General features: G+C 47.9%; 1 long non-coding RNA gene across 7 annotated transcripts; it reads right to left on the bottom strand.

Moving 5' to 3' along the window:
* Positions 1-18,410: 18,410 nt before the first annotated feature.
* LOC124507652 (uncharacterized) lies at positions 18,411-26,254 on the bottom strand. 7 transcript variants are annotated; one of them, XR_006961070.1, is made up of 5 exons: positions 25,578-26,254; positions 22,991-23,516; positions 21,962-22,150; positions 21,437-21,631; positions 18,411-20,518 (listed from the first exon to the last, which is right to left on the bottom strand). It is a non-coding gene; the product is annotated as an uncharacterized LOC124507652 (long non-coding RNA). The 7 variants fall into 7 exon arrangements; XR_006961071.1 differs by having other exon boundaries at positions 22,991-23,102; XR_006961073.1 differs by lacking the exon at positions 22,991-23,516.
* Positions 26,255-26,722: the final 468 nt, after the last annotated feature.

The following is a 26,722-nucleotide window of genomic DNA, read 5'->3' as shown; positions in this document are numbered from 1 at the left end:
GGGGGCGCGACGGGGCGGCCCCGCGGGGCCGGAGCAGGGCGGGCAGCGGGCTCGGGGCCCGGGGTGGCGCGGCCGCCCCGCCTGCCGCGGGCTGGAGGCTGCGGCGCGTCGGGCCCGGAGGCGCCACGGCAGGGGAGCGAGCGGCCGGCGGCCCGGAGCGGCGGGAGAGGAACTGGCTGTCGCTGGGCTCGGCCGAGAGGTCCCAGCTACTTCCTGGTGCTCGGATTTGCATACTGCGCCGGGAGGGCGGGGAAGTGACCGTTTGGCCTCTGCCCAAGGCTTGGGTCTTCGGCGTGGCCGTCGCGCGAGCTTTGAAGGCAGAGAAACTTGGAGTCGCAGCGTGCGGCTCGGGGGAGTGGAGCCGCTGGGGCCCCACATGCTCCTGTCGACGCGGACAGAAGGCTCTTCCAGGGAGCCCGGCCACGGAGCCTCGGTCGGCCCCCTCGGCTTCTCCTCCAAGACACTCCCGAAGGTGTCAGGAGGTGGGGTGCTCCTGGCCGCAGAGGGGGCGCGCCCTGAGCGCCAGCATCTGGAGTTCTCCAGAGAGAGGCTGAGATGTGCCGAGTTGACGCGCAGAGTCTCACGGAATTCTTAATGTTCCCAACAGAGTGAGCCCCTGAAGGGTGCCCACGGGGATGTTCAGGGGGCTGAGCGGGGGCGGAGGGTAGAAGCGGAGTGGAATGGCCTGGAGAATTACCCGGTTCCTCAAAATTTGGACTTCCTTCCCGGAAAACGGAGATAAAGGTGCCTGGGAGGATGAAATGCTCGTGCAAAGGGCTCCTACTGTGCCCTAGCGCGCCGTGACGGTCGCTGCTATTCTCTCATTCCGGCTCTCTCCGCCTCCCCGCATGCGGCACGGTGCTCGGCACACAGCAAGGGCATAATCGTGGTTTGTTGAAAGAATGAGCCCGCCTTCAAGCCCGTGTCCCAACTCAGTAAATGCCACACGCAAGTCCGAGATACTCGTCCCGGCCGTGGCGGAGGCCCAGGTCGAAGCGAGATTCCCCGGGATCCCAGCATTACGCCACGCTGTGGAATTTACAAGGAAATAAATAGCGGCCTGTAGGAGATTTACTCTTGGTATTTATAATAGCGAACAAGTGGGGCCTCTCAGGTGCCAGGGCTAAGCACTTCTGACCCATTACCTTTCTCTTTTCCCCCCTGTAATTCTTCTTTTAATCTTTTTTTTTTTTTAATCAAAGTACAGTTGACCCACAATGTTACATGAGTTTCAGATGCACAACATAGTGATTCAACAAGTCCATATGGCAATGCTGTGCTCACCACAGGTGGAGCAACCATTGATCGGCACCATTCAAGGCTGTTACAGTACCCTTGACCCCATTGCCTACGCTGTGCCTTTCGCCCCCAGGACTTAACTTATTCTCTCACTGGAAGTCTGTGAGCTCCCACTCGCGTCACCTCTTTTTGCTCATCTCCCTACCCCCGTGTCCTCTGGCCACGGTCAGTTTGTCCTCTTTATTTATGGGTCTGTTCCTGCTTTGTTGGTTCTTTTGCTTTGTTGTTTAGATTCCACATATAAGTGAAATCATATGGTGTTTGTCTTTCTCTGTCTGACTTCTTTCAGTTAGCATGATGCCCTCTAGATCCATCCATGTGGTCACAAAGACAAGATCTCATCTTATTTTATGGCCGAATAATGTTCCACTGTGTGTGTGTGTGTGTGTGTGTGTGTGTGTGTGTTTCTATTTGTAATTTTTTGAGGAACTTCCATTCTGTTTTCCACAGTGGCTACACCAGTTTACATTCCCACCAACAGTGCACGGGGGTTCCTTTTTCTCCACATCCTTGCCAACATTTGTTATCTCTTGTCTTTTTTAGTTTAACCATTCTGACAGGTGTGAGGTGATGTCTCATTGGGGTTTTAATTTGTATTTCCCTGAAGATTGCTGATGTGGAGCACCTTTTCATGTGTCTGTTGGCCATCTGGATGTCGTCTTTGGAAAAATATCTGTTCAGGTCCCCTGCCCATTTTTTAAATCAGACCATTTTTGGTTTTTTGGTATTGAGCTGTATAAGCTCTTTATATATTTTTGAATGTTAATCCCTTATCAGATATACCATTTGCAAATATCTTCTCCCATTCAGTAGGTTGCCTTTTCATTTTGATGATGGTTTCCTTCGCTGTGCAAAAGCTTTTTACTTTGGTGTAGTCCCAAGAGTTTATTTTGGTTTTATTTCCCTTGCCTCAGGAGACATATCTAGAAAAATGGCCTTGGTTGATGTCCAAGAGTTTACTGCCTGTGTTTTCTACTAAGAGTTTTATGGTTTCAGGTCTTACACGTGGGTCTCTAATGCGTTTTGAGTTTATTTTTGTGTATGGTGTAAGGAAAGTGGACCGTTTCATTCTTTTGCGTATAGCTGTTCATTTTCCCCAGCACAATTTATTGAAGAAACTGTCTTTTCCCCACTGTATAGTCTTACCTTCTTTATTGCAGATTAATTGGCCACGTAAGTGTGGGTTATTAAGATTCTTAAGAGGCTGGCCCCACCTGAGGCGACAGCCATTGTCCAGCCATCAAGTAGCCACCTTAACATAATCCTATACAGCAGCCATCTATTAGTGACAACAGACTATAGACGTTTGCAATCTACTGCCTTACACAACAAAAAAAGGTAGGATGGCCTATACCTGTGATGTTCAATAGCATGTAATCGGTTCATTTTCCTGCCGAAGAGGAGAGGGTAGGGCACCTGTTGGAAGGTATTGAATGTGTGCGTGAAATCGGTCACGGATCCTATGGAGTAATTGATTACCTGAGACCCCATTGCCTACACCTTTCTTCAGGACGACCTGTCAAGTACACTGGCCCTAAATGAAAATTACTGTTTGATTCGTATTTTAATACTATTACTACTATTACCCATGCATCCTTGAGATCCTGGCAAAATGTTTGGTGTTGATTAATCCATCTGGAATGTCCCGTCAGTGGTTTTCAGTAAAGTGTCTTGTGGAATAAGGAACAAAGGATCACCAGGCAGGGCTGGGCTTGCACTTAGATCCTTACATACAAGCACCTTACATACAAGCACCCTGCTTAAGTTTGTCTCTTTGTTCTTATTTGTGGTAGGGGGGGTGAGCGCTGGATGCGAATCTATGTTCCTTTCCATTTCTCAGGTTGCATTCATATATCCTGAATACTTCCCCACCCACCCTCGACACTTGTTTTTCCTCAAAGCCCCATGCAAGTTTCATGTCTTTGGAAAAGTTTTACTTAAAGCCCTCATTGGTATCTTTCTTTTCCAGACGTCCAGAACACTCCGAGTGTGCAACATTCATTTTAAAATAGACTTAGGTCCTTTTTAACATTGTTTGCCTTTGTTTCACATGGTAACTTTCTCTCCTCCACTGCTGGGAGATAGCGAACCCCTCTTTGGAAGGCACGGCTTCTTGTATTTATCTCTTTCCCACCGCACTTCTCAAAAGTTCTGTTAGGTGCTTGAGGGCTCACCTGGCTGGCTCTGTCGGTAACACATGTGACACCTGATCTCAGGGTTGTGAGTTCGAGCCCCGTGTGGGGGGTAGAGCTTACTTAAAAATAAAATCTTTTTTAAAAAGCCTATTAGGTGCTTTAAAATACTTCATTAGTATTGGTTGGTTCATAATTGACGGACTGAGTTGTCTCAAGGGCAGTCTCAACAGGGAACTGAGCACACACGGCAACAATCAGAGGCAGGCTGAAAATCAACAACAAAAAAAAAAAAAAAAAAAGAAAGAAAAAAGAAAATCAACAAAGATCCCTCTTGGCAAGGGAAGCAGGCTTTTGAAGAAGGCGGGGGACATGCCTGGGCAGGACAAGAGGAGGAATAGTGGAAATGGCACATCCTCAGTCTTTCCAATTCTGCACCTGCAAATTCACCCCCTCGCTAAAACTTATTTGAAACCCCCAAATCCGTGCACCCAATGCTTTCACAGCCACGCGGGGACGTGAGCGTAGCAGTGAAAAGTCTGCGTCTCCCCAGCACCCATTCCCAGCAGAGGTCAGACAAGGTCACGCCCCGCCTTCCCGTTGCAGCTCTTGTTACTATAAACCGGGCGTTCTTTGGGGCTTCGTTTAGCGCCATGTTTTTTTGCATTTCTGTGCTTTTTGCTGGTAATTTCACTGTTTAAAATGGCAAAGGGTAGTGCTGAAGTGCGGTCTAGCGTTCCGAGCACGAGAAGGCTGTGATGTGCCTTATGGAAGAGATATATGTGTTAGGTAGGCTTTATTCGGGCATGAGTTACGTATGGTACGGTTGGCTATGAGTTCGATGTTGGTGAGTCAACAGATTACATTAAAGAAGGTGTCTTTAAACAGAAACACATAAAACAAGGTCACTTATCGGTCCGTCGACGAACGTGCAGGGGCCAGAGGCTCTGGGCTGCTGAAGCCTGCCTTCCCGTCAGGAGCAGTGGTTGGGTATTAGCTGATTCATTCATCTTTATAGACCGTAACTGGTAGGAATAATGAGAATCGATGGTGCGGAAGAACATCCTGTTATCCGCTGGTCGGAAAATGAAATGCCTGACTTCAAGGAAATTTTCCCTCAACACCATCTACATCATGCGCCCGATCGTGGCACTTGGAGCGGGGATCGGGCATCCTCGGCACAGGCTTCCGTGTCAGCTCACCTGCCATCTGACCCCCAGCTCACCCCGCCGTCACCGTGTGGACTGTCCCAGGGTCCCTTTCACTCTTCCGGGAGCTGCCCTCCGGAGGCTCAGACTCTTGCAGACAATGCAGGGACTCGTACAGACTCTCTGCACCAGCTCCCTGCTTGGCTTTGTGGGGAGGGGCAGAGTGGGGGCTGAGACGGCCCGTCTGACCCTTGCAGACACGGTCGCAGACCGAGGCCCGTGTAGCAAACAGCACAGCCCAGCGGTGCCCAGCCCTGGCAGCACGTGGGAGTCGCCTTACCCAGGCCCGACCCCGGTCATTACATCAAAGGGGTGGAGCGAGAGAGACTTTGAAGCTCCCCAGGTGGGGCCGAGGAGAGGCCAAGATGGTTGGTAAAAGCTCCAACCAAGACCCTGGGAGGACACGGGAGGTAGCTGTCAGACAAACGGGTGTCTACTTACCGCCAGCGTTCCGGATCAAATGCACTAGAAGGCCTCTCCCCTGACGCACTGGGGACTGATGAATGAAAAAAGCTGTTTAAAGTGGGGAAGTAATAAAAGTGATGTACATGTGCCTTAAATATTTCACTTGAGGGGCGCCTGGGTGGCTCAGTCGGTTAAGCATCCGACTTCGGCTCAGGTCACGATCTCGCGGTCCGTGAGTTCGAGCCCCGCGTTGGGCTCTGTGCTGACGGCTCGGAGCCTGGGGCCTGTTTCGGGTTCTGTGTCTCCACCTCTCTCTGACCCTCCCCTGTTCATGCTCTGTCTCTCTCTGTCTCAAAAATAAATAAACGTTAAGAAAAAAAAAATTTTTTTTAAATATTTCACTTGAACTTAAGGTCGAATTCACGTTCGTTCCCTGCCAATCTCTCATGTGATGCTACGGCACTTCCTCTGTGAATCCCCGGCTGGGCATTCTGTATCCTCTTTCTTCCCTAACCCACACCCATGGGCCCTCATCTCTGGTTTCCAGTTACAGCTTTCTGGAAGCGGAGGAAAGACTCCCGAAGCCATCTCTCCCCTCAGTCTCCTGCCTTCTACAGCCGCTTCACTCACACCTAAGTCATTCCTAAATCAGCAGAATTATTTGCTTTTACCATTAAAAACATTTTTTTAATGTTTATTCATTTTTGAGAAAGAGACAGAGCATTAGTGGGGGAGGGAGAGAGAGAGAGGGAGACACAGAACCGAAGCGGGGTTCCAGGCTCCCAGCTGTCAGCACAGAGCCCTAACGTGGGGCTTGAACCCACGAACCACGAGATCATGACCTGAGCCAAAGTCGGGACGCCTAACTGACTGAGCCACCCAGGTGCCCCTGCTTTTACCATTTTACCTGTGACCGTTTCCAAATATTCAGCTTAGTTTACATAGAAACAACTTTTCCACTCATTTTTTTCTAAGTTGCTACTTAATTAAATTGCTTATTTATAACGTCAGGCACACACTGACATAAAAACAACTGGAGGGGCGCCTGGGTGTCTCAGTCGGTTAAGCATCTGACTCTTGGTTTCAGCCCAGGTCATGATCTCACGGTTCGTGAGTTCGAGCCCCACATCTGGCTCTGCGCTGACAGTGTGGAGCCTGCTTGGGATTCTCTCTCTCCCTCTTTCCCTGCCCCTCCCCCGCTGGCTCTCTCTGTCTCTGTCTCTGTCTCTCTCTCTCAAGATAAATAAACTTAAAAAGGAAAAAAAACCCTGGAAAAGTTGCAGCAAGGAGAGGACTCCCTTTGCTGGAGGGAGGACTCCCTTTGCTTTTTACAAAGGGTTTTTGTCACAACAACCAGGGAGGAACTGGGCAGGTTGTTTTATATTAAAGCCTCCTATCGGTCCTCACAACAAGCCGGCTTTATTTTCTATGTTTGATAGGTAGGAAAATAGCCTCAAAGGAGGAAGGTGACTCACCCAAATTCACCTTGAGATGGCACACGCTGGATTCAAACCCCTTCTGTCCGTCTGACCTCGCAGCCCAAGTTTGTACCCTTGGATTCCAATGCCTTCTGTAAAGTCTGGGCTTCTCAGTCGGCAAAGCGCAGAAACCCCGCCGGTGTGCCCGAAAGCACACGTGGCTGAATCTGGGCCGAGTCCTTCTCAATTCTTCTACATTACAAAGGGATAACCAAACTACCTGAATGAGAAGTTATTTAAAAACCGAGCTAGCGAATAAGGGTAATAATACCAATAACATCGTCGAGATTGGAATCCTATCAAATTTATAACAAAATACACGATGATGCACAAGACGGGGCTACATGGGAATTAGACCAAAATATAGATTGTGTGTAAAAAATAAAAGTCTCACGTAGTCATATGGAGGGCTTGGGGGAGGGGGTCTACGGGGGAATGTCCCGAGGTAAGAGGGAGAATTGGTTATGACTTCATTTTTGTTTTCTCTCAGAAGGACGAGGCCCCCGGTCAGTGCCATATTCCCTCCTTCCATAGCTTCTGATCTTTAGCAAGGGTATCTAGGCCCTCAAACCAAGCTGATGTCCTCACTCTGGTATCAGCCCTGCCCCCGGTTCTAATTCTAGATGTTTTTATAATATCTACGAACTCATGTACTTAGTTTTTCAAAATTTCTGACTTGAAGAAAAGTTCCAAAAATAGCCACAAAGAATCGCTATCTATCCTTCAGCCAGATTCTCCAACCATTAACATTTAACCATGTTTGTGCTCTATCAATCCGCAAATTTTTCTCAACCGTTGCTCCAGAGTAAGTTACAGACACGATGCCCTTTTACCCCTAAATTCCTCAGTGTGTATTTCCTAAAAACATTCTCTTATCAGGAAACGAACATTGATACACTGTTAATCTGCAGACCATTCCGGGGCTCCTGGGTGGCTCAGTCGGTTAAGCGTCTGACTTGATTTCAGCTCAGGTCGTGATCTCACGGTTCATGAGTTCGAGCCCTGCATCGGGCTCTGCCCTGCATAGAGCCTGCTTGGGATTCTCTCCCTCCCTGACTCTGTCTCTGCCCCTCCCTCTGCCCCCGATCAAAATAAATAAACCTAAAAAAAAGAAGAAGAAATCTGTAGACCATTCAAATATTGACAGTTGTCCCACAAATACACTTTATAGCAAAAGAAAATTCCAGATCATGCTGCATGTTGGGTTTATGTGATATTTCCTCATAATTAGATTCGGGCTGTGCATTTCGGGCAGAAGGCATCATTGATGGCAGAAGGCCCATTATCTCCTTAGTTAAGGGGGTGTCTGCCTAGTTTTTCCATTCCAGAGTCACGATTTTTCCTTTTATAATTAATCAATATCTTGTAGGGAGATAGCTTGCTCCCTACGAACTATGTGAGGAAGTTTCCTATACTTCATCAAACTTTTACCCACTAGCTTAGTGTCCCCTGATGATTCTTGCCTGAGTCAGTTATCTCTGTAATGTCTACAGAAATGAGGTATCCTATCACTTTGGAACAGAAAGAACCTTCTGAAATTGGATTGCATCAGTCGAAGGAAGTAGAGAGCCTTGGAAAAACAAGTAGCAAGGATCAAAAAAAGAAAAAAAAAAGAAGCATAAAACCACTTAATTTTCAGAGCAGCTTCATGATGTAGTTTGTTTGTTTATAATCTCTACACCCAACGTGGGGCTTGAACTCACAACCCTGAGATCAAGAGTCGCATGCTCTTCCGACTGAGCCAGCCAGCACCCCGTGATGTAGTTCAATTGGAGAGCTTGCCTGGGGTGTTATTGGCATTAAGCCTGGAGGTTTGGATGAAGGTGGTGGCGGTGGGGAATGATGGCCAGGGGTCACCTGGTGCCCAGGACATCTTGCAGGAAAGAAGTGTTTGGAAGCAGCACCTGAGGGAGGTGCCGGGTAGGAAAGGGCTGCAAAAAAGAGTCTCCCTGCCACCCTGCCCTCGCCCCTCTCCCCCTCCCCCCTTACCTGGGACAAACCTGGCTTGCTTCTCTGGAAGTGCAGGGTGCCTGGTACAGATACTGATCTCGAAAGCTTGGTTGTGTAGCGTAATTTCCCCTGGGCGATGCAGCCCCGCTAGTCACCTTTAGTGTTCCCAGCAAGAAAGAAGCCATTTCACAAAGCGGGCAGGGGAGGGGGGCCAGTCTCGATGGGCGAGCCGAGGCCAGCGACCTCACTCCCAGAACTGGGCAGCACCCCGCTCAAGCGGCTTGGGGTGCGGACGGATGAGGAGTGCCCTCGATGCCCAGTGGCCGTGCATCGGGCCGCCCACTGCTTCCTCTAGCTTCCTTTAAGCTCTCCTCCTCTTCTGCTCCCAGAAAGCAAAGGCCACCTGCGTGGGTTTGGTGCCACCATGCTGTGAGTGTGTCCAGAAGAGGGCTCGCCCACCCCCCCCCCCGGAAACTGGCTGTCCTAACAGTCGCAACCTCCCCCAGGTCCTCCCCCCACTCCCAGGACTGCCATCTGGAAGAGAATCACTTGTATGCCTGTGTGTGAGTATAACGGTAAGCATCAAAAAAAAAAAAAAAATCAACACACACACACACACACACACACACACACACACAAATTGGGGGCAGGGGGTGGACTTTAGCACAAATGCTTGTAGACACCAGGGAATTAATAAAGAAAAACGAAAACTCATACAAACCCTTTCAGGCTACAAAAATTTTCCATAAAACGTTATTTGTGCGTTAATTACCGCAAAGCAGGATTTCTCAAACTGTTAAATATGAATAGGTGTCACATGGAAAAAGTTTTCATGGTTAAATTGCTTTGGGGATCTTGAGATGAACCTGGTCCCAGAGGCTCCAGGTAGCACAGCGATGTTGCTGTGGGTCTTTTAGGAAGGGGCCCGAGTGCGTGTGCGTGTGTGTGGTGTGTGTGTGCCCAACTCACGGGCCCAGGGGACGCGCGTGCTGAGAAACGCACTCGGGACCAGTTGTCACAACACAGCTGCTCGTGTTCATGGGGAGCCCTCACTGCCGCCTGGTGCTAACAGGGCGTCGTGTCTGAGGCCCCTGGGACCGTGCCGCTACCTCGTCTGCTGTCACAGACGTGACAGCAAAATAGTTTAAATCGTGAGCACGAACGAGGTGCCCATGGGTGTTTGCGCCCCTTTCCCAGTATGCAAACAAACCCGAACTGCTTCTCAGAGCTCTGCGACACTCCGTGTTGACAGAATTGTCCCTCAGAGCCTTTCATGGTGAACTGGCCCTCTGGGGTCTGGTGAATGCCATCACCTCTCATGGACCAGCGGCAAGACGGCATGGCATGCTGGATATGGTTCCCCCAGAAAACCAGCTGTCGTGCGGAGACCTAGCCCGAGGAGGGTGTTCGTGCAACGCTGATAACGATTTTACATTCCGGTTACATCCTTTATCTGCACTGACCAACGTTGTGTCGTTTTCATGTACGTAAGTATGTATGTATGTAGTTTGGTGACCATCTTGGAAATTGTTCCTTGGTCTATGCTGCCTGCGGATGAATTTAGCTTCAGAGGCTGCTTCTGCTTTTCACCCTGGTGGGAGGCATCAGCTAACCACCCCCTGCCCTTCCCCCCCCCCCCCCCAGTTCTCTGTAGAGCCAGCCTGATAGCCTGGTCTGGCTATTACCACTTCTTGGGCGCGAATGGCCACCACTGTTCGGCCAAGTATTCCACGGGGAGCTACAGATTCTAATGATGTACAAAGAGGTGTTGGTACGATTCCTTGACTTGTCTCCAGGCTAGTGATATCTCTCTAGTGCTCAGCTGAAGTGTTAGGGGGGACCTCCACGGCCTTGTTGTGGTCATTTTCCATCACTCGCCCCCACCTCCAGAAATGTCCAGAAAATGCAGAATATTCCTTACAGGCCACTCCGTAAAATCTCAACCGCCCTCTTAAAGGGAGAGTTCATTCCAGGGTAGGTTTATGATTTTTTTTTCTTCTGACTTTGGGTATGTCTTTTGGTTGATCTGAATAGTTTGTGTGTGCGTGTGTGTGTGTGTGTGTGTGTGCGTGTGTGTGTTCCTCCAAAGTCCTGTTTATTTTGATTCACTGTTGTTAAGCTCTGAGAATACCACTATCCTAAAAATACACTGTCCTATGAAGTTCTTACTTAGGGAGTCTTCAGATCTGACTGTAGAACAGATTCAAAGTTATAAGAGAAAAAATTCACGTGAATTAAGTTGGAATTTTAGAGTATATGTATTTGTCTTACCACCCAGTGGGAGAGCTTTGGTTCAAGGCTGTGATGTTGAACTTGAACTGCTCATTGACGTGACCCCAGGGTATCAGAAGAGGTCCTTTGTGATGATCGGGTACGCGATACTTAACGTGATTCTGTTTGCTTATCTACAAAGTGAGTCACATCTAGCTATTACGAGGTCCTGTGAAGGCAGTCAAGTGACTCAGTTTTCCTCGTCTAGGGTTACGGTGATGGGATGAGGTGGGGGAAGAGGTGGAAGGAAGGACAAGAAGGCCAACTCATACTTTAAAGACACAAGACGTTGAGAATATTTTTATGCAGCTTAGTTCACACTGACATATAACTTCACATCTTTTTTGGGTTGTTTTTGTTTTTGTTTTTCACACATTCTCCTTCCGGCCATCTTCACCTGGCCAATTTTTACCCATCTTTCAAGGGCCAGTTCAAATGCTACCTCATCAAAGAGTCGCAAAAACTTCTTTAGATTCGTTGCATCTTTTCAGCCCTTAAAATCCTATGAAACTTCACCTCTAGCTCTTCTTGACTTGTCGCTTTATACCTTTCTTTTTTTTCTTTGTTTTTAAGAATTTAATAAATTCTTATTTTTTTTTTTTTATTTTTGAGAGAGAGACAGAACACATCTGGGGGAGGGGGAGAGAGAGAGAGAGAGACCCAGAATCCGAAGCAGGCTCCAGGCTCCGAGCCCTCAGCCCAGAGCCCTACTCGGGGCTCGAACTCACGAAGCGTGAGATCACGAGCTGAGCCGAAGTCGGATGCTCGACTGACTGAGCCACCCAGGGCCCCCCGTACCTTTCTTCTAATATAGGTATTAACTTGCAGATAACCAAGTTAAGAGAGGTCATTGGGGGGGGGCAATTCAATAGGACTCTGTCCTTATAAAGAAAAGGAGAACGTGAACCCGGATGACCATGCCGGCACGCCAGGAGAATGCCGCATAAGACGGAGCGGTGCAGGTACGAGTCAAGGAATGAGAAATGTCGCGAGGAAACCCGCAGACGTTAGGAGAGGGGCATACCACAGATCCTTCCCCGGAGCCTCGGCAGGAATCAACTCTGCCAACACCTTGATCTTGGACTTCTGGCCTCCAGAACTGCAAGACGGCAGATTTCTGTGGTTCGAACCACCCATTCGTGGTCCTTTGTGGCAACAGCCCTCGCAAAGTAGCGGATGGTTCTTGAGCGGGGCAAGTCCCTTAGACACATCACATACACAGTTTTCTCAGTAATGTTTGAGACCCCTGCTGTTTCCTCCGGCTTACGTTTGATGGGAACGCTGTCACAGGCCAGTAAGAGCAGTTTTCCAAGGTCACACGGATCACTCACCCCTGCTGAAACATGGAGGTAAGATCTGACTTTGGGTTTAGCTGACCAAGCCTATGGCCTTCCCACTGCGCCCTACTGCCTGTTCCCATCCCTCCCCCACCGCCCCCTTTCTAGAGTCCTCGGTAGCTTTAATGCCAAGATTTGACCCTCTGATAGCAATGAGCATCTATGTAGGGCTCTCTACACATGGCTAAAGCACACACTTTCGGACCTCTTGTATTGCACAAAGTGGGACTGCAGACATATTCAGGTTCAGCCCTAATATTTGTGGGACTGCTTCTGAGCGGCCCAAATACTATGTGTCTAATATATCTAGTCTATATACATCAAGTGATACATAAAACATGATTAGCCTCTTACCTTGTAAAATAAACCTTTGTATTAATTCCGATTCTTCAGAGAAACAGAATCAATATGAGAGAGAGGTTTACTTTAGCAAATCAGCTCATGTAATTATGGAGGTCAGCAAGTCCAAAATCTGCAGGGCTGGCCAGCAGACTGGACGCCAGGAAAGAGTAGAGTTGACGTTGCAGCTCAAGTTCAAATGCAGTCTGGGGGCAGAATTCCTCCTTTCTCAGGGGACCACAGTCTTTTTTTTTTTTTTTAATGTTTATTTATTTGTGAGAGAGAGATACAGACAGAGTGTGAGCAGGGAGAGGGGCAGAGAGAGAGGGAGACACAGAATCCGAAGCGGGCTCCGGGCTCCGAGGTGTCAGCACGGAGCCCGATGCGGGGCTCGAACTCACAAACCGTGAGATCACGACCAGAGCCGAAGTCGGCTGCTTAACCCACTGAGCCACCCAGGTGCCCCTCAGGGGAGCACAGTCTGTGCTGTTAAGGCCTTTAAGTGCTTGAGCGAGGCCCATCCACGGGTTCATCTGCTTTACTCAAAGTCCACCGATTTAGATTTTAGTCTTGTCTGAAAGATGCCTTCACAGCAAACTCTACAGTGAAGTCTGACCAGATGTCCGGGTACCTGGCCCAGCCGAGCTGGCGCACAAAACTAACGACCACCGTCTTGGAAGGACTTGGGAAGGTGGAATTCTCAGACCCCGGGGAAGTTGCCTCGGAGCGAGGCGATACCAGGACCGCTGATGGCTGGCTGAAGGCCCTTCCTTGTGCTGCCACTCACCCCTTCTCTTCTCACCTCTGCCCCTCACTCTGAGCAGCCTTGCACGCAGGAGTGCGGCCTTCCTAACCCGCACATCGAAATGCCACCTGCAGCTCTGTAGACGGCTGTCTCTTGGCCTAGGGAGACGTGAGCTGCCATGCTGCGTTCCCTGGGGGAGGAGACCTGAGCGTCCGATGTGCCCAGAAACACCTAGGCGGGGACTTTGTGGTTTGTCGTACCGGGAACATGGGTGGAGGGGGGCTCCAGGAGGGCGGGAACTCAGAGACTCTTCTCTGGAAGGGCATGGCATGCCAGGGGCAGGGTCTCCACCTCATGGGGAGCGAGACCAGACTCTTCTCGCCTGCATCCAAGGAACGGGTATAGTTTCTTAGGCTCGGTGTGGGAACCTGAGATTCAGAGAGCTTCTGTGAGATGCCTCAGGGACTCAACTCATCTAACACATGGCGGGCTCTACCGGCTGCATATCCTAACTCCCAGCCAGTACGATGGCCACTGTTCCACTCAGCATCGCACTCTAGACATCGGGCTTAGTTTCATCCCAGATGCATTGCTTGAGAGATCGCTGTAAGCCGTCCTCAGGTGTATGTTATGAAACCATCTTGCAGCTAAATGTGGGAGTGAGTCTTTCTAACATTCCCATGACCACTGCTCTTGAATGAAATACTAGGTTGAACCCTATGAAACTGCCATTTTTACAGGTCCAAAAAATGGTTAACTATTGGCAATTTTACATGGTTCAACGTGTTACAAAAGTATTAATATCCTTAGTCATCCTTAATATCTTTATCACAAACACGGACGAGTCTTTCGATAAACTCCGTGAAGATAAAACAAAACACAAAAACAACCTCTTGATACAATTAAAGACTGGAATTACTACCTAACTTCTCTGGGAGCTTGGTGAATGCAAAAAAATGGAACCAGTGGGGTCAGGCACACAGAAACACAAGTTCTTCCTTAAACTCTCTTCTCCTTACTCTGGTCTTTGTGGGTTTTGGAAGGTGGTTGGGACCACACGGATGGGTTTCGTTTAAGTGGTTGGAATGCTTGAACTGGAAAGAAACAAAGAGTAAGATAGTAGTCACGATAATATGGTGGTAAGAGAAACATAATAATATTTTACAAGTGGTTTTAGAAGGCGTTGGTTCATTCAACCTCTGTAAGAAGTCTTTTGAGGTACAGAGGGTAGGCGTGATTTCTACCTCTGCTTTTCAAGATGGGGGAAGGTAAGTAACGATTATGGAGTACTAGGCATTGGTCGAGGTACATCGCATGCATTATGTCACACAGAGAAATGAAAAGACTTGCTCAAGGGCACATAACTAGCGAATGGGAGGCTGGGACTCAACTCAGGTCTTCGGATCCAGAACCATGGTGCATTCTACTCTCTCCATGATCTCCACTGGTCTGCAGTGATGACCCACCTCATCTGTGCACTCCCTGCCAGACACATACAGCTCAATGAATATCTGCGAGATGAATGCGTTCTCCAGTGCACTAAAAATCAATTGTATAAAAATAATCGTATGCTTTTATGCATCCATAAAGCTTAAGTTCTCTGGGATTTAAGCTGGTGATAAAAATAAGCTTTCTTTGATAGAAAGAACATCGCATAGGAATTATGAGAGCTCTGTTTCAGCTCTGGCTTCACCATTTATTAGCTGTGAAACCTTGGTTTCCTCACTTTTGGGCTTAGAGGCTGGTCCGCATGGCATCCGTAGGAACTTTCAGGTTTCAGAGTCTCTGCTTTTGATGGTAAGACATACTAGGAGGACTTTTATTGCCTGTTCAGGGCGTTTGACCTGAGAAAATTATTCACTGTGACCTGGGAAATTATGTGAGCAGTATAAAGCGATATTTTTGCTTAGACCAATTGGAAGCAGCTTTTGATTTCAAGAAGGAAAATCCTTTGAGGGGGATCTGCAAACAAAAGAGGCGGTGAGTAGCTTGTATTAAGGAGATTAAACCTTCAACTATTATGGAGTCTTATAAACCAGTCCAACTAGATGCTCCTGTTAAATGGAATCAAAGAAATCCTTCCGGTGACCAGAAAACTAAAGCTGAATCTTCTAAAATTCCTTTACATATGAGTGTTTTGTGATCTGAACTTGAAAGTTTAGAACAGTGCTCAAGTACAGGGCTGTTTAGGGCGCATTCCCGAGAGAACGCAGATGACTGTAAGAAATCATCTTTAATGTGTACTTATTCATCTCTGTCAGTACCCGGATTTCGGACCTAAGAGAAGGGGGCTCTAAAGAAATGGGCTCAGGACATGACTGCGAACCAGTCAGGCTAGAATAATCAAACACGTTAGGCTACAGACAGATGGAGAAAAAAATTCAAATTTAGGACAATTTATTAAATGAGGTTGAAGAGACCATAACTGTATCCATGTGTACACGTGTGTGCATGACATATGTGCGGCATGAGTCTGGAAACAGGAATGAGAATTGGGCCCCCCTGCCCCCGAGAAGGCTCCGATGGAAGCATCCGGAAGATTCAGCAGGCCTGAAGTCCAAGACGCTCATCGGCAGAACTCCTCTGTCGAGAAGTGGGACATTCAAAGATGCGATGAGATTTCTGAAAAGTGGATGCTGTTTCCAGCTTCTCAATCAGTTTCTATATCTCACACGCTTCACATTGCACTAACCAGGGAACAAGGGCCTCGCTAACGTGAATGACGCTGAACTGGTTAAATGAACTAGCTGTAGGATTAATGATGGAGTGGACGTGAGAGCTGTAACCGTTATTGAGCCAGAGCACCAGGGAAGGTCAGGAAAGGGAATCCAGTAGCTGCCTTCCAATGGCCAGGAGTGTGCAGCAGGCTTCACGTGCTTTTGTTTTTATTTTTGATATAATTTATCGTCAAATTGGCTAACCTACAGTATATACAGCGTGCTCTTGGTTTTGGGGGGTAGATTCCCGTCATTCATCGCTTACGTACAACACCCAGTGCTCATCCCAGCAAGTGCCCTCCTCACCCATTTCCCCTCTCCCTCCTGCTTTTTTTTTAAGTTTTTATTTATTTATTTTGACAAAGCAAGAGAACAGGAGGGGTAGGGGAGCAGAGAGAGAGAGAGGGAGAGAACGAGAATCCTAAGCAGGCTCCACACTGTGAGTGCAGAGCCCGACGTGAGGTTCGAACTCACGAACAGTGAGATCATGACCTGAGCTGAAATCAAGAGTCAGATGCCTAACGGACTGAGCCCCCCGGGTGCCCCCCCACATGCGTATTTTTGTTTCATCTCATGATAAGAAAGTTGGGCGACAGAAAAGAGAAACCTTGTCTGATCTCAAACTAGTAACTTGATGGTTCCAGGATGGAACACAGGCTTTTTGACCTACCATAATTATCTCGTTTTCATCGTGTGCTGAGCAGGACACTTGCTAGATGCTGCTTTATTTACTTCTCACAACGAGGATGTGCTGTTGGTGTTGTTAATCCCTAAGTTGCAGATGAGGAAAGTAAGGCTCAGAGAGGCTAGGTCACTTTCCCAGTATCACATAGCCAGTAACTGGCAGAAAGAATAATTATCAAAGTCGTGCATTACTTTTGTACATGTATGTTAATATCTACAGTTAAATGTTTGATTAAGTTTAACTCATTGCGTGATCATCTTTGGGGTTAGACGGGTGATTATAACTTTTTGGTGTGAAATACAATGCTTAAGATATTTGAGGACGTTTGTGAAAACCAAATACGACTCAATCAATTAATGTTTATTAAGTGTTATTCTCGCTAAAGAAACCACAGAGTTTGTTCTGTAAGTAAAACCTAAATAGTGATTCATCAACTTCTCAATTGTTCATCCTTTTGATACATATTAGCTGACTTTCTGTGCTATTCTGGTGATTATTTTCATTGGTGGCTCATCATCTGTTGTCTACCGGATCTGACGATCCTGTCACCATTCCGTCAGGAAGGTTATGTAAAAACCAAAGTCGATGTGGGAACTCTGTATAAAGTAGCATGTTGCTGAAACAAAATGAAGTGTCCTTTCCCTTTCAGAGAAGTCCCTTATTTCCCAATAAAAACAAACAACAATAGCACACGGCAAGAGTGGAAGTGAGAGTGGAAAAAGTACAAATGAGTAAAAAATCAATAGAGAAGGGATTTGTGCTCTAAAAGAAAAATCTGTCTTGCGGAGATGTTATCAAACATGATCGGCCTTCAATAGTACCTTTACAATTCTTTCTTTCTTTTTTGTTTTTTCCTTTACAATTCTTTCTTTTTGTACACAGCTGCAGCTAGACTTATAACATGTTTTAGTATTTGGTTACAGTGTGATTGCCTTTGGGTCTCATGCAGGGCCAGAGGGAGGAGGAGGAGGAGGAGGAGGGGAAGGAGGAGGAGGAGGAGAAAGAGAAGAAGGAGAAGGAGAAGGAGAAGGAGAAGAAGAAGGAGAAGAAGAAGGGGGAAAGAAAAGAAAAGAAGAGAAAAGAAAAGAAAAGAAGAGAAAAGAAAAGTAAAAGAAAAGAGAAAAACTTAGAAGCATTGGAAAAACTGCATGGTGCCTACAGGATGTCCTGTCACATTTATCTGGTTAGACAGATGCGTGACTCACTATAAAACTTGACACATCGGAAATGGTTTTATTGTGCTCAGTACTTCTCTCCTCGTAAATATTAACACATAGGTTGGAGGATACCAAGGTATATTTGTCCTAATAGAAAAGTATCCACTCTAGTTCTTTTCGAGGCGAAAGAAATTGAATCTCAGACATGTAGATGGGGAGAGCCCAGAATGTGTAAGCAGCACCAGGCCAAGCCTTCTATCTGCACTCTCAAAAGCTCCAGAAGTTCTGCTTCCGTAAGTTGTTGGTAATAAATGGTCCGAGGACAGTATCCCTGGATGGAATCTCTGTGTTTTACCATTGTTTTGCAAAGCTGGGATAGCACGCGCTCAACTAAAATACTTAAGTATTCTAAAATTGCAAAAATTCAGGGGCACCAGCGTGGCTTAGTCGGTTGAGCGACCGACTCCGGCTCAAGTCACGATCTCACAGCTCATGGGTTCGAGCCCCGCGTCGGGCTCTGTGCTGACCGCGCAGAGCCCGGAGCCTGCTTTGGATTCTGTGTCTCCCTCTCTCTCTGCCCCTCCCCTGCTCACGCCCTCTCTCTCTCTCAAAATAAAAAAAAAAAAAATGTTTTTTTAATTGCAAAAATTCACCGGTAATCGAATACAAAGTAGAACAAAGGCCATGTTTTCAATTCCATAATCTTTTAAAAAGCAAAACAAAACGAGGGCACACAAAGGTGTCTTCTGAGTGCAGTTCTTGACATGGTCTTAGTTAGGTTGCCTCAAATGTCTCCTCAGCACGAAAACTTCTTGACTGGATGACCTGAAATGATCTTTCTCCTCTCCGTATATATGTATTGCTAAATAACATCATTAAAAAAAAAATTAACGCAGAGAGAAAATTTCCCTTGGTCCCATTATTGGAAATACAAAATGATAACACGTGACCCTAGCTTCTTCCGCTTTCATCCGTGTTCTGACAGTGGCCGGGCGCGTGTGCATGTGCGGGCAGGTCTGTGTGTGTACGGGGAGCGTGTGTTCAGGGGTGTGTGTGCGTGGGAACGGTATTGGCACGTGTGTAAGGGTGTGTGCACGCAGGGGAGCGTGTGCGTCAGGGTAGGTGCACCGATGGGTGTTCAGGGTGTAATTATGTGTATAGACATTTGTGTGCGTAGATGAGTGTGTGTGCTCAGGGCTGTGGGGGGCGGGGTAAAGGCACGTATGTAGGAGCACGATGTGAGGATGTTCGTGTGTGTTTGTGCAGGAATGCGGGTATGCAGGCGTTCTGTGTATGGGGTGTTAGATGCATGTGTATAGCTTTGCATGCACGCAGACATATGCACGTGTGTGTGTGTGCGCGCGTGTGCGTGTGAAGTGTCATGTCCGGGGAAGAAATTTTGAGACGTGGGTCAGCCACGAGGATCTGTAGGAAGTGTGCAAGAACAGAGGGGCTCGCTCCCACGACCCCGCGATCGTGCCCTGAGCCGAAATCAAGAGTCAGACCCTCAACGGGCTGAGCCACCCAGGCGCGCCCCAAGCTCGGGAACCTCCGGACTCGCTAAACTTGGGGTTTTGGTGTTTTAAAATGAGCAGACCGCGACTTCAGTGGGGTCTCACCGAGCCCCAGCCTGTCGAGGATGTAGCGTAGCTCGGCTCGTGGGAAATTCTCCCCGGACGGTCTCAAAGGAGAAGGAGAAGCGGGAGAAGAGGAAGAAGAAATTTCAGGGAAATGCAAGGAATGCTTTATTTTGATACCGAAAGAGGAACTACTCTGCGTTTGACCTTTCAGACTCTTTTCTGCCGTGTCTAATTCAGAGTCCGGGGACGAGGGCCTTTGGACGGCGTGGAGGAGAGCTTAGTGGACAGCTCAGCTCTGAGCTGCTGATGGAAGGGAAGAGAACAAGGCCAGGGGTGGGCTGGGCGGCGAGTTCAGTGAACTTTCATGCACACGGGAAGGTGCCCACTGGCCACCCTGGGGGAGTGTGTCCCCCAGACCGCTTCTTACTGCAGTGGCCAGGGAGGCACGACTCCCCGGGATTTAGGGGGACGCAGAGCCGGGTCTGAGGACGGGATGCCCGTCCGGGGTGCGCAATGGAACCAAAGGAAAAGCGTGATGCTCTGTGTAATCTACCTTCTTCATATAAAGATACGGTTTATCTAAAGAAAACGGGTCGCAGTTCCCCTAATTTTTGACTTCCGCTCTTCTGCACCAATTCCTTAACCCTATCACCAAGGCCCATCGCCAGAAATGATAAAGCTTGCCATCTATCGCTCTTTCTCTACTGCCCCTTTTCTCGATTCTTCTCTCGGGCTGGCGGGTACCGTCGCGGGGGCTTTTGGCCACACACTCTCTCTCTCTCTGATTCCCACAAGTATTCGGCACGAAGTTGTTTATTGTTGAGCGTTCTCCAGGCACTAGGCGCCCTGACGGGGGCAATTCTTCCATTTCACGGCAGAGGAGAGGGCATGCCAGCCAGATCGGGAGTCTTGCCCCGAACAGCCCAGCTCTGCGGCCTCAGCCCGGGCACTGCACACTCCTCCTCGCTGAGCTGGTGCAGCAGAACCTGATGCAGAGAGAAGCTTTGTGCCAACCCCTCGTGGCAAAAAGCAACTACGGTCAAATCATGCCCTTGTGTTACGTAGCATAAAATGCACGCTCACGGATACTAGTTTGTAAAAAAAGTAAGATGGAAATAAGTAAAGGAGAAGTCTGTCTCCATTCGAAGCCAGTTTAGATGTTAAGAAAAAAAGAAAAAAAAGTGGACCTTTTGGCTTCATGTGGAACTGATGATCCTGTGAAACAAAGAATGAAATTCGTCAGAAATCGTAATTTCTTGATATTGTTTTTGCTTAGCGTGAGGGTCAATCTGTTTTTTTTTTTAATTTTTTTTTTAATGTTTTATTTATTTTTGAGACAGAGAGAGGCAGAGCATGAGCTGGGGAGGGCCAGAGAGAGAGGGAGACGCAGAATCCGAAGCAGGCTCCAGGCTCTGAGCTGTCAGCCCAGAGCCCGATGTGGGGCTCGAACTCATGAACTGTGAGATCATGACCTGAGCTGAAGTCGGATGCCCAACCGACTGAGCCACCCAGGCGCCCCGAGGGTCAATCTTTAAAAATGCCTTTTTAACCAATTAAATTCTCAAAGGACATTTTTTTTTTGGACATTACAAGTAAAGTTAAAATGAGAAACTGAGTGTAACTACAGATATTAGGGAGAAGAGAGTCCCCACGGGCTATCGAAAGGCCTAGAAGGGAAGGACGTCCTTCTTTGCCGTGAGCAGACTGGTTCATCCCAATTTAGACAGAGCCTGTCCACTGAAGAGGGGAACTATGAATTTTGTTTGTTTGTTTCTTTTTAAAAGTCTTCATTACTGGGGCATCTGGGTGGCTCCATTGGTTGAGTACCCAACTCTTGATTTCAGCTCAGGTCATGATCCCAGGACCATGGGATCGAGCCCTGCCTCAGGCTTGGAGCCCGCCTAAAATTTTCTCTCTGTCTTCCTCTGCCCCTCTTTCCTGCTCACTTGCTCTCTCTCTCTTAACAAATAAAAATAAAATAAAAATCGTCATTACTGTTTGTTGTGTTGATGCTTGACTTCTCTAGATTTAGAACGTGTAGACCTTTGCCAAAAAGCATGCTGATTTTTCTGGTAAATTAACTATTATAGGCTGAATTGTACCCCCCTCCCTTTCAGATTCAACCCTTAGTACCTCAGAGCGTGACCGTATTTGGAGATACGGTCTTCCAAGACGTATTTAAGTGAAAACGAAGGCAGATGTGTGGGCCCTCGTCTGATGTGACAGGTGTCTTTTCAAGAAGAGGAGATCAGGACACAGACACGCACAGAGGAAAGTCCATGGGAGGACACAGGAGAAGGCGACCATCTTTTGTCCAAGGAGAGAGACCTTGGGAGAAACCAACCGTGCCGACACCTTGATCTCAGACTTCCAGCCTCTACAACTGTGAGCAAATAGCTGCTGTAGAAACCACCCAGTCCGTGGCATTTTGTTATGGTAGCCCTAGCGTACTAATAAATCAACCAACCAAGGAACAACAACAACAACAAAAACCTTCTCAGGACCCCAAACCTATTGGCATCATCCACCCTACCCTATCCTTCTCCAAAGACAGAATCGTATGTTAGAGAGATAGAGACAGAGAAATAAATGTGAACAAAATGTGTGTGTGTGTGTGTGTGTGTGCACAGATGTGTACATGTGCATATGGGTACATACCGATGCTTCCTCCTTCTGCTCCCCAAGAAGGCCGGGAGCAGCAACACCCCCATGGAAATGAACACATCCAGTGCCTGGGGCTTGACTTCTCAATACAATCATCCTCTCAAAAGATACAGGACTCCTGGGAGAAACGGTCAATTCTGGAGCTGGGGCAAGGAAAGTACAAGAAGAGGCTGGAACATCTCACTAAGAAAGAAAGCAAGGAAGTACTTTAAAAAGTCCGAGGGCACGTCAGAAGGAAATTGAGGTCACTTTTGTTTTTTTTATTTAAAAAAAAAATTTTTTTTAACGTTTATTTATCTTTGAGACAGAGAGAGACAGAGCATGAACGGGGGAGGGTCAGAGAGAGAGGGAGACACAGAATCCGAAACAGGCTCCAGGCTCTGAGCTGTCAGCACAGAGCCCGACGCGGGGCTCAAACTCCCGGACAGCGAGATCATGACCTGAGCCGAAGTCGGCCGCCCAACCGACTGAGCCACCCAGGCGCCCCTGAGGTCACTTTTTAAAAGCACACACTTGTTAGGGGCTCCTGGGTGGCTCGGTCGGTTAAGCGTCCGACTTCGGCTCAGGTTGATCTCACGGTTTGTGAGTTCGAGCCCCGCGTCAGGCTCTGTGCTGACAGCTCAGAGCCTGGAGACTGCTTCCCTCTCTCTGCCCCTCCTCTGCTTACACTCTCTCTCTCTTTCTCTCTCTCTCTCAAAAATAAACATTAATAAAAATTTTTTTTAAAAAGCACACACTTGTTAAATTTGGGTCAATCTGAATACAAAATAATGAGAGTAACAAATTATAATGGGCTCTAAGTAACAGATTGTAGCCTGTTGAGTAACATAGAAAGGAAGAAGTTGTGGTAATACGTAAATTGGACGTATGATGAGGAACAGGATATTTCTATAGTTTCAAAGTTTTTCCTCCACGAAAAGGTTATAAATTATAACGGGAAGAAGGGTAACCGTTTAGTGGAAAAGCCTGGCAGACACAATTTCATCAAGTGACCAAAGTAAGGAAGCGAACTGATATCGTGACCCGAAGGCACACGCTGAGGACACAGCGTCTCTTCTGTGGCATTTCATCAAAGATGCAGCACTTGAGCCTAATCGTGCGAAGAAGCATCAGAGAGGCCCGATCGAGGGACTTCCTGCAAAATAACTGGCCTGTAATCTCAATAAGTGTCGAGGTCCTGAAGGTTAAGGAAAGGCCAAGGAACCGTTCCGGCCTACGCGATGCTAAAGAGGCCTGACGGCTACGCGTGATGTCTGATTCTGGTCTAGATCCTTTGGCTCTAGAGGACATTACTGGGATAACTGGCAAAACTGAAAAGGTGTCTGAAGATGGGATGGCAGTAACGTATCAGTGTTAATTTCTAAAATTTAAGAGTTGTTTTGTAGTTATGTAGGAAGTACGCACGAAGTAGTCGCAGATGACCGCGGTTTAACAGGTTTTGTTAGCATTTAGGTACGGGAACGAGAGACCGCCGTCGAAGATCTATCTAGCTGGTTATAGTCCCCGGGAGCCGTGGCACCCCACACAGGCCCACAAGGGGAAGCAGTGTCTGTAAGGAAGCAGAGGGAGTGAAGGGAAAGTGTAGACCAGAGCTTTTACTCTCGCTTCCATGGGAAGAACAGGCGAGGCGGGGCGAGCGGGCGTGGGATTGGCTGTTTTGAACTATCAGTAGGCTCTTGGGCAGAGAAGCTGTCCTTCTTGTCTGGTACCTGCTTTGGGGTGATCAGGTGTTTGGTGTAGATCATGGGTGCGGACTCTGGCTTGGTCGGTTTGCATTGAAAAGCATGCTCGATGCGGGTTGTTCGTCATCTTTAGGAACGGGCTACCCTGCTAGGGGCGGCCCCTCCAGGGGCAGCAAGACCCCAGCTGTCAGAGCATCAGAATACAGAAAATAAGAGACATGGTTATCAGAGTTGGGACGACAGATCGGCAACTTCGCATTAAGCGATGGAAGAAAAATGTCTTCATCTTGTACCTGCAACTTTCCTATAAGTTTATGATGATTTTGAAATTAAAAAACAAAAGAGAATGATTTGCAGGCGTGTCTACCTTCACTGCACTGAACTTCTGGATGGCAAAAGGGATGCCTCATATTTGCTTTGCATTCCCAAAGTGCCCAGAACGCTCCAGCACTTAGTGGGCGTGAAACAAGAGTCAACGTATTAATGAGTGAAACAAAAAAGGTCTTGCTGCTTTCCCTTTGCGTCGTTACCTCCTCTGATACTTCCCATTAAAGAATCTGTCCTCTCGGGGCCCCCGGGGTGGCTCAGTGGCTTGGGTATCTGACTCCCAATTTCCACTGGGTTTGGTTCATGGTCTCACGATTTCGTGAGTTCGAGTCCCGTGTGGGCTCTGTGCTGACAGCACAGAGCCTGCTTGACATTCTTCCTCTTTCTCTGCCCCTCTGCAACTCACACTCTGTCTCTCTCAAAATAAATGAACAAACTAAAAAAAAAAAAAAAAAAGAATTTGTCCTCTCCATTTATGTGGAGGGCAGTTTGATGTTGCACATTGTGTGTTTTTCCGAAATCAAAGTCTGCTGCTTTTTCCAGATTCTCAAGCAAGTATGAGATGTCCAGTGTGAAAGTCATGCACCTTAACTTTGTTATGCCGTCCTTCTTCCTGTGCTGCTCGACAATTACTTAGACCCTAAAAAGGACAAAATCAGAGTTATTTTTACAGGTACTGACAACAGGCTTCCATTATATTCCATACTGGACGAGTGGCCATATTTCCTCAAATGGGAGGTAGGGCTTGGCAAACAGAAGAATTTAAGTTAGAACTTTCTGGAAAATCTGGTCATTGTATTTACATGAGATGGAGAAAATTTCTGGCATGAGTTATAGAACAGTGACTGTGGGGAGGGGAGTTGAGGGAAAGGGATGCCGTGATGTGCCAGGTTTGGGACTGAGAGAAGGTGATTGGGGGAGGGGCAGCCATCTTCCTTTTGCACTGACGTACCCTCTGCTGGTCCTGAGGATGGCCATGGGCTCGGGGAGAATGGGGGGAAGGAGGAAGAGACCCTCCAAGATGCTGAGAAGGAAAAGGAAAGGAAGTCCTGTGGTTGTAGAGCCCCCTGATTGGGACCCCACTCCCTGGTCTATTATTGTTGAAAGATGGTGATGGGTTGGGATATATTAGTCAGAGGCCACCAGAACTGATGGGGGAGCATCGTGCCACCTCAAGAGACACTAGGGATTACAGAAACCAATGAACAGAGTGTCCTTGTATGTGGGGTGAGGGATATGAATAGACGATGTTCTCACTGTAGATACATTCGTGGGAGATAAAACCATAAAGAGAAGTGCAGGAAGTCAAAGAGTTTGGGGGTGTGTGATTATTCAAAGGTGACACCAGATCGGGATTATTCAATAGGGAGACAATGTAGGTGCACAGAGCACTAGCAAAAGAGGGGCAGGGTCAAGAAGGATAGGAAAAAGGGGGGGTGAGAGGGAGGAAAGATACAAGGAACGGAGAGAAGAAAGAAGAAAGGAATGGAGGGAGAGAGGGAGAAAGGGAGAAATTACCCCAAATTTGACCATAGAGAAATCTAGAAAGAAGCTGTTTTGTTTCAGCATACATGTATTTTTGTATCGTATGGCTTACTTACCCATCGCTGTTGCTTTGCAAGACATATGAAGCGCACGCTGAACTTTCCGGGGCGAGGGACGTGTTGGAGACGAGAGCAGGTGAATGCCAGAGCCCGTCAGGGCCTGGCCAGTGATGGCCGAGGTCAGACGACCCCCTGCTCTGGCCTGCTGAGGCCCAGTCTCTGTTTACGAAGACAACTCTGGCCTTTCAAGCATCGAAAACAAAACTTCACGCTTGGGATAAAGGTTTGAGAAGATCTGCAGGCTTCGCTTTTCCTCTGGGAAATTACAGTTACTCGCTGTGTGTTGTAATTCTTGCCCCGTTAGCCTTGAACCAGCCTTCCCAGGGCACGTCTGCTCGCACACTGTTAACACGAGAGACACGCTTGTTCGGGAAAGGCCACAGTCCTCTGGTACCAAAAATAGACAGCAAAGCAACACGTTTCCCAGTTTCCAAGATACGGGGACAACGGAGGCCTGGCAGAGGCCCAGCAGACACCCCAGCAGCCCTCAGCCCCTTCCCTTGGAGTGTCCGTGATCCCTGGAGCTCGGAGCCCTTCCCTTGCGGTCAGCACGGTGGGGGGGGGGGGGGTTCGGCGACCTCTGGCACGTCCACGGCCGTGCTCGAGTTCTGCCTCATTGGCTGTCTTCGCCACATACGACCAACTGAAGCTTCCCCCAGAACCTTAACAGATGGTCTGCTCTGTGTCGTGCTCCCGAAATAACACTTCTGGCCACTCGGAAAAGAGATGACCAGTTATCAGGAGCCATCTGCAGTTGGGTGTTGCCGTCTATTTCCTCAGACGTCAGCCACCAGGAACTGCCCCCAGACTGTGCTGCATTATCAGCGGCTGGTATAAATCTAGCATCCTACAGCCCTTTCCGATAACCCTACCGTTTCCATAAATCTATAGCTGTCTTTATACCAGGCCTCTAAATCTGAATGAAAAGTGAGAGCATTTAATCTGTTCATCGAATTTTTTGGCGTAAATAGAGCTGACCTCGGGAATGTTCTTGGGGTCCAGTTAGTTGTTCAGCCCCACGTAGATGTGTCCCCAGATCTTGTTATCTCTCTTTCATCCCTTACCGGGTATATCGTAACCCCTAAAAGGTAGGGAAAGTCTTATCCTACGGGTAAGTCATGGTAAGAGGATTATTCTTTATG

This window comes from Lynx rufus, unplaced genomic scaffold (assembly GCF_022079265.1).
Source record: "Lynx rufus isolate CCGP_SWC_20201006 ecotype Redwood Valley unplaced genomic scaffold, mLynRuf1.p SCAF_12, whole genome shotgun sequence".
Taxonomy (NCBI): Eukaryota; Metazoa; Chordata; class Mammalia; order Carnivora; family Felidae; genus Lynx; species Lynx rufus.
Note: the sequence above shows the minus strand (reverse complement) of the source record. Positions and strands in the feature narration are given on the sequence as shown.